Here is a 12632-nt window from a genome sequence, read left to right as displayed (position 1 = left end):
GAACCAGCGTGTCTTAAATCTCCTGCACTGGCAGTTGGATGGCTCACCGCGAGCACCACCTGAGAAGCCCCAGTGTCTGTTGTTCAGTTCAGTTCAGTTCAGTTCAGTCACTCAGTCGTGTCTTTGTGACCCCATGAATCACAGCTCGCCAGGCCTCCCTGTCCATCACCATCTCCTGGAGTACTGAGTCTTAAATATAATGTAAGACATTTGACCTTTCTTTTAAAAAAATTTCTATGTGTCCTCCTCACACATAATTTCCATAGATTTTAAGAGAATTCACAAACATTCTGAAATCTATTCATGTTCTTAAGGCTAAGATATTGTACTGGATATTTGTTATGACAAAGTGTAAAAGAGCAAAGGCAGGAAATTAAAAGCCTTTATGTTCAACTTCCAACTGAATTACTAACATGGCACTTCCTCAATGAGCTATGAAATTGTAATCTTCGTAGAAATACAAATGCTTAGAACTCACCCAAGGGATTCAAATGGATTGTATCAGTTGTGTCTTGGACATTTGTCTTCATTAAAGATTCACCAGGTTTCTGTTAGTAAGCTGAGATTTAGATATATTCCCCAAACGCTTTAATTTGAGATCATTTTTTTTTCTCTAAAAAGTGGAAATGGTAACAATCTACTCAAACAAGATTGTAGAGATTTTAACAAGAAAATTTATGTACATCCCCAAAGACAGTGCCTGACACATTGTTGGTACTGAAAAATGTTAGCTTCTCTCTTCTCTGTTCTTATTGACACTTAGAGACAATCTTGACCATTATCCATTTAGCTCTTTTTTTCTATCTTTCATAAAACCCCTATGAGATAAATGAGGAGCCAATCAACACAAACAGAGTTCATTCTTTTGGGTCTGACAGAGACCTTGTGCTGCAGATTGTAGTTTTTCTCTTTCTCTATTTTTTTTTTTTTAACCTATGTGTTGAGTGTGACAGGAAACTTAAACACTACCATTCTCAACCTTGTGGATTCCCACCTAAGATACCAATGTATTTCTTGGTAAAAAATTTTTCCCTTGTAGACATCTCATTCACAACTGTTTATATTCCAAGGTTCTTGGTGAGCCTTGTCACAAAGGACAGAACTATTTGCTATATAAGTTGTATGACCCAGTTTTTTTTTTTTTTTTTTAATCTTCCTTTGAGTCACTGAATTTTACCTTCTGGCTGCTATGTCCTATGACCGTTATGTGGCCATATGTAAACCCCTCAGTTACACCTCTCATGAGCAACAGACTTTGCCACCAACTTGTACTCAGCTCTTGGGCAACTGGATTCCTGATGACCTTTCCTCCAGTGATTTTAGGGCTTAAGTTGGAATTCTGTGATTCCAATATCATTGATCATTTTATTTGTGATTCTTCTCCCATCCTACAGATATCTTATTCAGATACACATTTCCTAGGGCTGATGGCTTTTTCCTGACTGTGGTGACACTGATGGTCACACTGATGTTAGCGATTCTTCTATGTGTGTATCATCAGGATAATTCTCAAATTCCCTTCTGCTCAACAAAGGGCCAAAGCCTTTTATACCTGTTCTTCCCACATGATTGCAGTCTCCAGCTTCTTATGGAAGCTGCATTTTCATGTACATAAAACCACCAGCAAATGAGAGAGTGACTATAAGCAAAGGAGTAGCTGTGTTCAATACCTTAGTTGCCCCTTTGCTGAATCCCCTCATTTATACCCAAAAGAACCAGAGAGTGAAACAGGCCTTTAAGGACATGGTCCAGAAAGTTTGGTTTACTTCAAATAAATGAGAAAATTCTAAAGTGTATGAAGAAAAACAATGGGGAAGAAAGGCTGCCCTTTTAATCTTGGTCTAGTTTGTCTTTTTTTGTACATATTTTTAGTTATATTAACCATTTCAGCCAATTTGGGGCCTCCTCCATGCTATCATTTCTTGCTGGAAATTCTGTTCTACAAACCTATTCCTTTTTGAATTTCAGATATGCAGAATTTTAAATGTGATATTTTTCACAGATCATATTGTAAGAAACAAATGCTTTCAGTAAGGCTCTCTATAAGCTAGTGTGTTAGGTATCTTTCCACAATCTGGCATAGGAATAGAATATTTGTTGCTGAAATTATATTTTTAGAACAAAAAAGACTATTTGAAAAAAATTACAAAATCAATTATTTAGTCAAGAATAGTTCAATTATATTGATATAGCATATCCTCCTGAGATTATTGTTTGGTGTGTCATATTTTTAAATATGTGAGCATACTGTACAAATTATAAAATAAGATACTATTATTGCTATTATACTATTGTTACTATTTTACAAAATACTTTGTCACTCAGTGACATTTTGATTCTTCCTTATGTGATGAATAAGAAAAATAGCAATCAAATTCTGTATGATCTCAAATGAAAGTATTTTTATTATGATTCTAAATTTTTGAATTTCTGAAAGAGATGCAAACCCAATCATCAGCAGACAGGATTACCACCTTACTCAGCCTTGCCAATCAGAGGAAAAACAAACAAACAAAAACTCAGCACAAATCTCACCCTATATGAAACTCACACAAACCACTGGACCAAGCTTAGGAAGGCAGGAAAAAAAGGGAAGAAAGAATTCACCTTTTCCAAGGAAATAATTCAACTTTCCTTGAAGCCTGGGAAAAGGAGACCTCAAACACAATAACTTAAAAAAAAAAAAAAGGCAGAGAAACACTGCACCTATGAAGGAACAAATTACAAACACAGAAGCCTAAATAAATGAAGAGGAAATAGGAAAATTACCTGGAGAAGAATTCAGAATGATGATAATAAAGATGATCAAAAACTTTGAAAACAAAATGAAGAAAATGCAAGAATCAATTAACAAATACCTAGAAGAATTAAAGAATAAACATACAAATGACCCAATTACTGTAATTAAAGATACTCTAGAAGGAATCAATAGCAGAATATCTGAAGCAGAACGAATCAGTGATCTGGAAGATAACATGTAGGAAATAACTTCTGAAGAGCAGAATAAAGTAAAAAGAATGAATAGAGCTGAGGACAGTCTCAGAGACTTCTGGGACTGTATCAAAAGCACCAACATTTGAATTATAGGAGTCCCAGAAGAAGAAGAGAAAAAGAAAGGGTATGAGAAAACTTTTGAAGAGATTATAGTTGAAAATTTCCCCAACATGGAAAAGGAAATAGTCAATAAAGTCCAAGAGGCACAAAGTGTCCCACAAAGGATAAATCCAAGGAGAAACACACAAGTTACGTTTGGTTCAGTCACTCAGTCATGTCTGACTCTTTGTGACCCCATGGTCTGCAGCACGCCAGGCTTCCCTCTCCATCACCAACTCCTGAAATTTACTCAAACTCATGTCCATTGAGTCGGTGGTTCCATCCAACCATCTCATCCTCTGTCATAACCTTCTCCTCCAGCCCTCAATCTCTTCCAGCATCAGGGTCTTAAGAGTCAGCTTTTTGTATCAGATGGCCAAAGTATTGACTTTCAGCTTCAGCATCAGTCCTTCCAATGAATATTCAGGACTGATTTCTTTTAGGATTGACTGGTTGGATCTCCTCTCAGTCCAAAGGGATTCTCAAGAGTCTTCTCCAACACCACACTTCAAAAGAATAAATTCTTTGGTGTTCAACTTTCTTTATAGTCCAAATCACACATCCATACATGACTACTGGAAAAACCATAGCCTTGACTAGATGGAACTTTGTTGGCAAAGTAATGTCTCTGCTTTTCGATATGCTGTCTAAGTTGGTCATAACTTTCCTTCCAAGGAGTAAGCATCTTTTAATTTCAGGGCTGCAGTCATCATCTGCAGTGATTTTAGAACCCCCCAAAATAAAGTCTCCCGCTGTTTCCACTCTTTCTCCATCTATTTGCCAGGAAGATATGGGACTGGATGCCATGATCTTAGTTTTCTGAATGTTGAGTTTTAAGCCAACTTTTTAACTCTCCTCTTTCACTTTCATCTAGAGGCTCTTTAGTTCTTCTTTACTTTCTGCCATAAGGGTGGTGCCATCTGCATATCTGAGGTTATTGATATTTCTCCTGGCAATCTTGATTCCAGCTTGTGCTTCTTCCAGCCCAGCGTTTCTCATGATGTACTCTGCATATAAGTTAAATAAGGATGGTGACAATATACAGCCTTGATGCACTCCTTTTCCTATTTGGAACCAGTCTCTTGTTCCATGTCCAGTTCTAACTGTTGCTTCCTGACTTGCATACAGATTCTTCAATAGACAGGTCAGGTGGTCTAGTATCCCCATCTCTTTAAGAATTTTCCACAGTTTATATTGTGATCCACGCAGTCAAAGTCTTTGGGGTAGTCAATAACGCAGAAATAGATGTTTTTTTTCTGGAACTCTCTTGCTTTTTTGTTGATCCAACAGATGTTGGCAGTTTGAAATCTGGTTCCTCTGCTTTTTCTAAAACCAAAGTGAATATCTGGAAGTTCATGGCTCACGTATTGCTGAAGCCTGACTTGGAGAATTTTGAGCATTTACTAGCATGTGAGATGAGTCCAACTGTGCGGTAGTTTGAGCATTCTTTGGCATTGCCTTTCTTTGGGATTGGAATGAAAACTGACCTTTTCCAGTCCTGTGGACACTGCTGAGTTTTCCAAATTTGCTGGCATACTGAATGCAGCACTTTCACAGCATCATCTTTTAGGATTTGAAAGAGCTCAACTGGAATTCCATCACCTCCACTAGCTTTGTTCATAGTGATGCTTCCTCAGGCCCGCTTGACTTCACATTCCAGCATGTCTGGCTTTAGGTGAGTGATCACACCATCGTGATTATCTGAGTCATGAAGATCTTTTTTGTACAGTTCTTCTCTGTATTCTTGCCACCTCTTCTTAATATCTTCTGCTTTTGTTAGGTCCCTACCATTTCTGTCCTTTATTGAGCCCATCTTTGCATGAAATGTTCCCTTGGTATCTCTAATTTTCTTGAAACATGCAAAGATGCTAATCAAACTTACAAAGACTAAACACAAAGAAAGAACATTAAAAGCAGCAAGGGAGAAGCAATGAATAACATACAAGGGAAATCCCATACACTTCACAGATGATCTTTCAGCAGAAATTCTGCAGGCCAGAAGGGAATTGCAGGATATATTTAAAGCACTGAAAGGGGAAAATCTACAACCAAGATTATTATATCCAGCAAGGATCTCATTCAAAAATAATGGAGAAATAAAAAGTTTTTCAGACAAGCAAAAGTAAAGAGAATTAAGTACCACCAAACCAGCTTTACAACAAATGTTAAAGGGACTTATATAGTCAAGAAATAGAAGAGAAGGAAAAACATCTACAAAATCAACCCCCAACAATTAGAAAATGGCAATAAAAACATATATATCAATAATTACTTTAAATGTAAATAGATTAAATGCTCTAACCAAAAGACAAAGACTGACTGAATGTCTACAAACACAAGACCCATATATACCTTGTCTACAAGATACCCGCTTCAGACCTCAAGACACATATAGACTTAAACTGAGAGAATGGAAAAATATATTCCATGCAAATGGGAAGCAAAAGAAAGCTGGAGTAGCAATCCTCATATCAGACAAATCAAACCTTAAAATAAAGAAGATTATAAGAGATAAGGAAGGACACTACATAATGGTCAAGGAATCCAACCAAGAGGAAGACATGACAATTGTAAGCATGTATGCACCCAACATAGGAGCACCTCAATACATAAGACAAACAGTACCAGACATAAAAGGAGAAATTGACAGTAACACAATAATAGTAGGAGACTTTAATACCCCCACTGACACCAGTGGACAGATCATCAAAACAGAAAATTAATAAGGAAACACAAGTCTTAAATGATACATTTTGATGCAATGAATCTCAAGATGAATCTCACTGACATTCCATCCAAATGCAGAACACACTTTCTTCTCAAGTGCACATGAAACATTCTCCAGGATAGACCACATCTAGGGTCACAAATCAAACCTCAGTAAATTTAAGAAAGTTGAAATCATATCAAGCATCTTCTCTGACCACAACACTATGAGACTAGATATCAATTACAAGAAAAAAAAAAAAAAAACTTTAAGAAACACAAACACATGGAGATTAAACAACACATTTCTGAATAACCAACAGATTACTGAAGAAATGAAAAGCGAAATAAAAAAAAATTCTAGAAATAAATGACAATGAAAATATGTCAACTCAAAACCTATGGGATGCAGCAAAAGCAGTTCCAAGAAGTAAGTTTATAGTAATACAATCCTACCTCAGGAAACAAAAAGATCAAACAGACAGCCTAATTTTACACCTAAAGCAACTGGAAAAAGAAGAACAAACAAACAAACAAAAAAAGCCCCTAAAATTAGTAGAAGGAAAGAAATCCTAAAGATCTGAGCAAAAGTAAATGAAAAAGAAATGAAAGAAACAATAGTAAAGAGTAATAAAACTAAAAGCTTATTCTTTGAGAAGATAAACAAAATTGACAAACCCTTAGCCAGACTCATGAAGAAAAAAAGACAGAAGAATCAAATCAACAAAATGAGAAATGAAAAAGGAGAGGTTACAACAGACAATGCAGAAATACAAAGGGTTATAAGAGACTATTATGAACAACTATAAGGCTATAAAATGGATAACCTGGAAGAAATGGACAGATTCTTGGAAAAGTTCAATCTTCCAAGACTGAACCAGGAAGAAATAGAAATTATGAACAACCCAATTACATGCACTGAAATTGAAGCTGTTCTGTTATTCCAAACATACATGTTAAGAATAGTTGGGCTACACAAGCATCATACATAATGGACCTGTCACCTGCTGACACACTATACAAGAATCTAGGAGTGCAGGCAGAAGTGAATGAGATTTCTAAGAAGGAAAAGTTTTGGAGAAAAAGGCACATCACTATTTTAAGATGAGAATCCACTAATATGAGGGTGATGATGATCAGGTTTCCAATTATACTCAACATGTGGGTGATGAAAAGAAATAGAAAAATCAAAATCTGCATTTGTAGGTCATCTGTTAATCCCAGGAGGATGAAACTGATTACTGAGGTGGGGTTTCTCATTTCTAGGTCCTGACTTCCCCCCAGTCTGCCTGTAAAATGGTTGGAAGGAAGATCTGAAAAGAAGGTAAGAAAATATTTTATATTTTACCTGTAGATTTTGTTTAAATAAGGTAAACAATGCCATTTACATGTATCTTCTTTCATTTGATAATGAGTATTTTTAACTAATTCATGTTGTAAGCTCTGTTGACATATTCTTTGATAGGTTAGAAACTTGGCTCGCAAACATTTTGACCATGAAATATATGCTAAAATATACATTTTACATTGTAGTTCAGTGTATAGGCACACAAACAAAACACAAATATATGGACAAAATTAAATCTGTAACAAAAATTTCATTGAAATACTAACCCTAACATGCCCTGAATCTCTGAGGTTTTCTGTAAAATCTATAAAAATATTGAATCACTCTGCTGTATACTGACATTAATATAATGCTATAAATCAAATATACATCAATTTAAAAATAAATAAATAGAAATATTACCAAATCATTTTTACAGCATGCTAAATGGTCATAACCTATAATTATAAAAAAAAAATTCATTTGGGGGGACTCTTTAAATAATACTGTCCAAGTAAACCATACATTTTCCATAGTATTTTTTAAAGTATGCTATGATTTCAATTTATACTTTGGAATTAATTTTTCTCATAGCAAACTTGTCCCCTAGGAGCAATGAAATCATGAACTTTAGGATAGCCTGTTTTCTTAATTTTTTTTTTTATCATGAACTGATATTTTACACAAGTTAATTATGCCCATGAAGTTTCTATCTCCTTGATATTTTAAAAACACATAAGGCTTTCTATATCCATTTGCAAAAGCAGTTGAGGACTCCGTTTTACTGTAATTCTAAGAAAACAGGATATAAAATTTGCCATGGCCAAACCTAATCTACAGAGGACAGTTCCTGTATTGAAAATTCTTTCCTAAGCCTTTCCCATGAATTTCTCCAAATAGACTTCTTCCTTAGCTTCTAATAATTTAGTCTAACTGCATCTAAACTTCCAATCTACATCTCAACTGCTTTCAACACGGCTTCTGAATACAGCACTGCACTGAAACTGCACTTGGCAATTGTAGCTGTTATTTCTTTAAGTTTCAGTGAAGTTTAGCTTATTTTATTTTCACATTTTGTCACATTTGTCACTGTGAATCATATCCTATACATATGTTGTTCTAGACACATTGTTCACACCATATCCACACTTATGGTTTTTGTTCTGCCCTTCTGGTTTCATCCTTGTAAGAACCTCTTCCCATATTTATCTTATAAAATTGATATTTCTCACACCTCACTTTGACATCATCATCTCTGCTTTCCTCTGGAAATTGTTGAAATTCCATGATATCAATTTATCATGTAAAATTTGATAATTATCAAACATTTCATATTTGATACAATCTTTGTTAATGTTAAACATCATCACAACAATTTAATACTCCCTCTAGGGGCACATTTCACATGGAATGGCAACTCAACTGCATATCTGTTCATTTCTGCCTTATTCCTTGTTCACTGTACTAAAATCAAGAGTCATCATTGATTGTTTGAAAGGGCTTCCATGGTAGCTGAGCTGGTAAAGAATCAGCCTGCAATGCAGGAGACTTGGGTTCAATCCTTCAACTGGGAAAGATCCCCTAGAAAAGGGAAGGGCCACCATTCCTGTATTCTCATCTGGAGAATTCCACAGACATAGGAGCTTGGCAGGCTACAGTTCATGGGGTCACAATGGAATGGTATCTCAACTGCATGTCTGTTCACTCCCGTCTTACACCTTGCTCGCTGTACTAAAACCAAAATCCATCATTGATTGCCCTATATTAACAACTGCAATCAAGCTAGAATTTTTTTTTTTTTTTTAGAGTAAGCCTATCTCAAAACTCTATTGACACTGCAGGTATTTTTACTTAATTCCACTGTTTCCCTGACTTAAACATAGAGAAGTTCTGTTTCTTTGTTTGAAGATCTTGGAGTCATGGAGAGTGACTCTAGAAACACAGCATCGTGAGAATGAGATAGGAGAGTCATCTTAGGTGGACTACCTGTCTGGAAAGTACTTTTATCTAGCCATTTGTGCCTTTTACTTTTTCAGGAATCCCATCTGCTTTCTGCTTCTGACCCATATCTGGCATTTAGTGACTTCCCCCTCCATTTTCTGTTTAGACTCTTCCAAGGAGTCTCCTAATCTCTCAAACCACTCTAAGATCTGTGCATTTTGTCACACCCTATGCTTACATTCTATTCGATATCTCATTTAATGTAATACCCACAGAACATACAGATTCTGAGATATAGAATTAACTTGAGATAGTATTTACCCTTAGACCTAGGTCAATTTATATTGCATAATATGTGGAATCAATTTTATAACTACTCTGGTACTTTTAACATTTGCCATATCCCTGACTCTGACACCAGGGATTCTTGTTGGCTTTTACATCTGGTGAAGGAAATGTTCTAGGTGGGTATTCTTTTTTATTAATTTATCAAGTAATTTATTTATTTATATTTTTGGCTAAGCCAGGTCCTCTTGCTTTGTGCACACTTTCTTTAGCTGCGGCGAGTGATGTTTACTCCCTAGTTTTGGTCCCAGGCTTCTCACTGCAGAGCATGGGCTCTAGGCCATGGGCTCAGTGGTTGTGATGGGCTTTGTTGCCTGGGGCACGTGGGATCTCCCTGGACCAGGGATGGAACACATGTCCCTTCCCTGGAAGGAAGACTCATAGCTGCTGGACCACCAGGCAAGTCCACGAGGTGTCTCTTAAATGACCCTATAACCTCTCCACTCAGCACACACACAACACTTGGATTAAAACCGAAAGTTACCACTGTGTTTGGCAGAGGATGACTTTCCTTTTTGCTTCAATTTATGCTTCTTAAAAACACCTGACAGATATATGTTAACCCCAGAGATTGACTGCAATCCTGGATTTGGACCAACAACTGCTCTGTGGTTGTTTCTCAGCCAACACCAACTAAACACAGTAACACCTACTGAAATGATTTCACTTCCCAAATTTTGTTCAAGGCCATCAATAATTTGTTTTAAATAAAAGCATAATTTCTGTTAGAAATTCTGATTAGCTGGCTTGTGACAGTGTTACTTGATTGCTTTAACATATTCCTTTTCTGCAAAAGCTGGAGCTACTCATGTGCTCATTTTCCCCAATAAACCTCCCGGAGTTTACTGGCTCCATTAAAGAGACAAGACTCACTCTGTTTGAAAACATCTTTTAGGATGAGCTGGGGACTCTTCCACATATCTGAGTATCACACATTTAACAATAAACCAAACCAATATTAGCAATAGGTTAAATCATTATAATATATGGATAACAGATTCAAGATAATTTATAAAAGGATTGCAGATCCTGCCACCTTTCTCTATTTTCTTCAGTCTTCAGATATCTAGTTGGAGACTTCAGGCCCTGTCCTTGCTCCAAAATATTTTGAAAAAGTAACTGACACTGTTGTCTGACTTCTTGTTAATTTTCTTACATTTTAGAGACCTGAACATTTAAAGAGTGTAAGGATTTTAATCAAATCAGCAGATAATGTCCACTTCAAGGTTACTTCTAGAAGTCTTTCATTTCACCTGTTTTTAAGTTTCCTGCTATTTTTTAATGCAAAATCCAGTCCCATCAGTATCCTTGATCAATTTAAAATTATGGATCCTTGATTTTTTAATCAAAATTTAATTACCTATTTATGTCTCTTTAGTTTTGCCAAGATATACCAAACTGTTTATGAGATAATCATTTTCTGTCTCTTAAAGACCAGAGATGCAGTGGTTTCAGTTGGTTATTTATCCCTGGACATCCTGAGGATTAGGAGAATGAAGAATAATCCTGCATGAACTTGTAACTGGACCTCTGGTCACTCTTACTCATGGACCCACACCCACCTTACAGGCAGCTCTGAGATGACTGTCATTTATCTGATCCTTTCATTTCTAACATGTTGCCAAGACTTTCCTGCCAAGATATTCATTTGTGTTCTTTTGAAAGGTATTTCCACTCCAGAGTCCGGGGGATATGAGGAACTTTCTCCAGTTTGGATAGACATGATATTCAAATCTTCCTGGCAAACTGAGAATTTCTGACAGTAAAAAGATTCATGTTTGTTTATATGCAAAACAGGAAATCAAGTAAACAAAGATGTGTCCTAGGTGAATTAGGTTTTCTGTTCAGTTCAGTCACTCAGTCGTGTCCAACTCTTTGCGAGCCCATGGACTGCAGCATGCCAGGCTCCCCTGTCCATCACCAACTCCCAGAGCTTACTCAAACTCGTGTCCATCAAGTCAGTGATGCCATCATGAATTAGGTTTTCAAGTCACCTATGAATCTTTGAAACAATCTTCTGGCAAGAATCCTGAAATATGCAGCCATGGGGACAGTGTCCTCAGAGAACTGAAGATTCCACAGTAACCTGCAACACAGAATTTTTACATAAAATGGAAATGAAAAGATAAAGCCTACATTTCTTTACTCTTGCTCAATAATATCTATACCTGCTAATAGCTGCTCATAGAATACAATTACACTTTACTTCTAACTTAATTTTAAGAAATCAAGAAATTGCTATTTATTATAAATGACATCACTTCAGTACTCTTGCCTGGAAAATCCCATGGAGGACGAGCGTGATAGGCTACAGTCCATGGGGTCGCAAAGTGTCGGACACGACTGAGCAACTTCATTTCATAAATGACATCAGTTTTATTTTATTTGTAATTACCCTCAATAATTCTTTAGGATTTTGTTTACACTTTATCATGTTCTTTTTTATAATTTTGGTAAATTGAATATAACATGAAATTCACCATCTCAACTACTTAATATCAGTTCATGCTACTGCTATTAAGTACTTTTCTATCAATATATATTTCCCTAAATACTTTGACATATATATCTAACTTTGCATTTTTCTTATAACATCTAGTGCTTGCTATTTGTTACAAACTGTAAAGCAATTTCTAGTTATTATCCAAAATTGCTATTTATTATAGAGTTAAATTAATAAAAACAAAATTTATACTTAAATATGAAAATCAATCTTAATAGCTCAGATTACAATTTTCCAGAAATTTTCCTATGTAGAAATATTCATATTAATTTGTACATTTCAAAATGTGAAATATGATTTGCTTTCCAAAATATTTTATACAAAATCTTAAATAAACTATTTTTCATCTCAATAATTGTAAATTTACATCATCATTTAAGGAACTGTGTAGCATTCCCTTTAGAGCATTCTATCATAATCTGAAATCAATTATAATAATTGATACTTTATAGTTCCTTAAAAAATATTTTCAAGACATGACTGCCTGAAACTGACATGATGTCATATAATTCTACATAATTTTAAAATAAATTTATGTAGTCTTTCTACATAAACTATAAACTGAGATGAAAAATTCATTTTTGTACAAATATCTTTGTCTACTTACTATATTCTCTAAAAATGAGCAGCATTGTTATTATTTTTGCATATATTCACAACTTGACTTACATGTATTGCAAATAATTCTATTTATTCATCTTTAATTGTGCTTATGGA

At 35.4% G+C, this 12632-nt stretch overlaps 1 pseudogene; it reads left to right on the top strand.

The window, feature by feature from the left end:
- Positions 1–829: 829 nt before the first annotated feature.
- LOC122423170 lies at positions 830–1779 on the top strand (annotated as a pseudogene).
- Positions 1780–12632: the final 10853 nt, after the last annotated feature.

Source organism: Cervus canadensis, chromosome 21 (assembly GCF_019320065.1).
Source record: "Cervus canadensis isolate Bull #8, Minnesota chromosome 21, ASM1932006v1, whole genome shotgun sequence".
Taxonomy (NCBI): domain Eukaryota; kingdom Metazoa; phylum Chordata; class Mammalia; order Artiodactyla; family Cervidae; genus Cervus; species Cervus canadensis.
The sequence above is the reverse complement of the archived record's forward strand: the minus strand, read 5'-3'. Positions and strand labels throughout refer to the sequence as shown.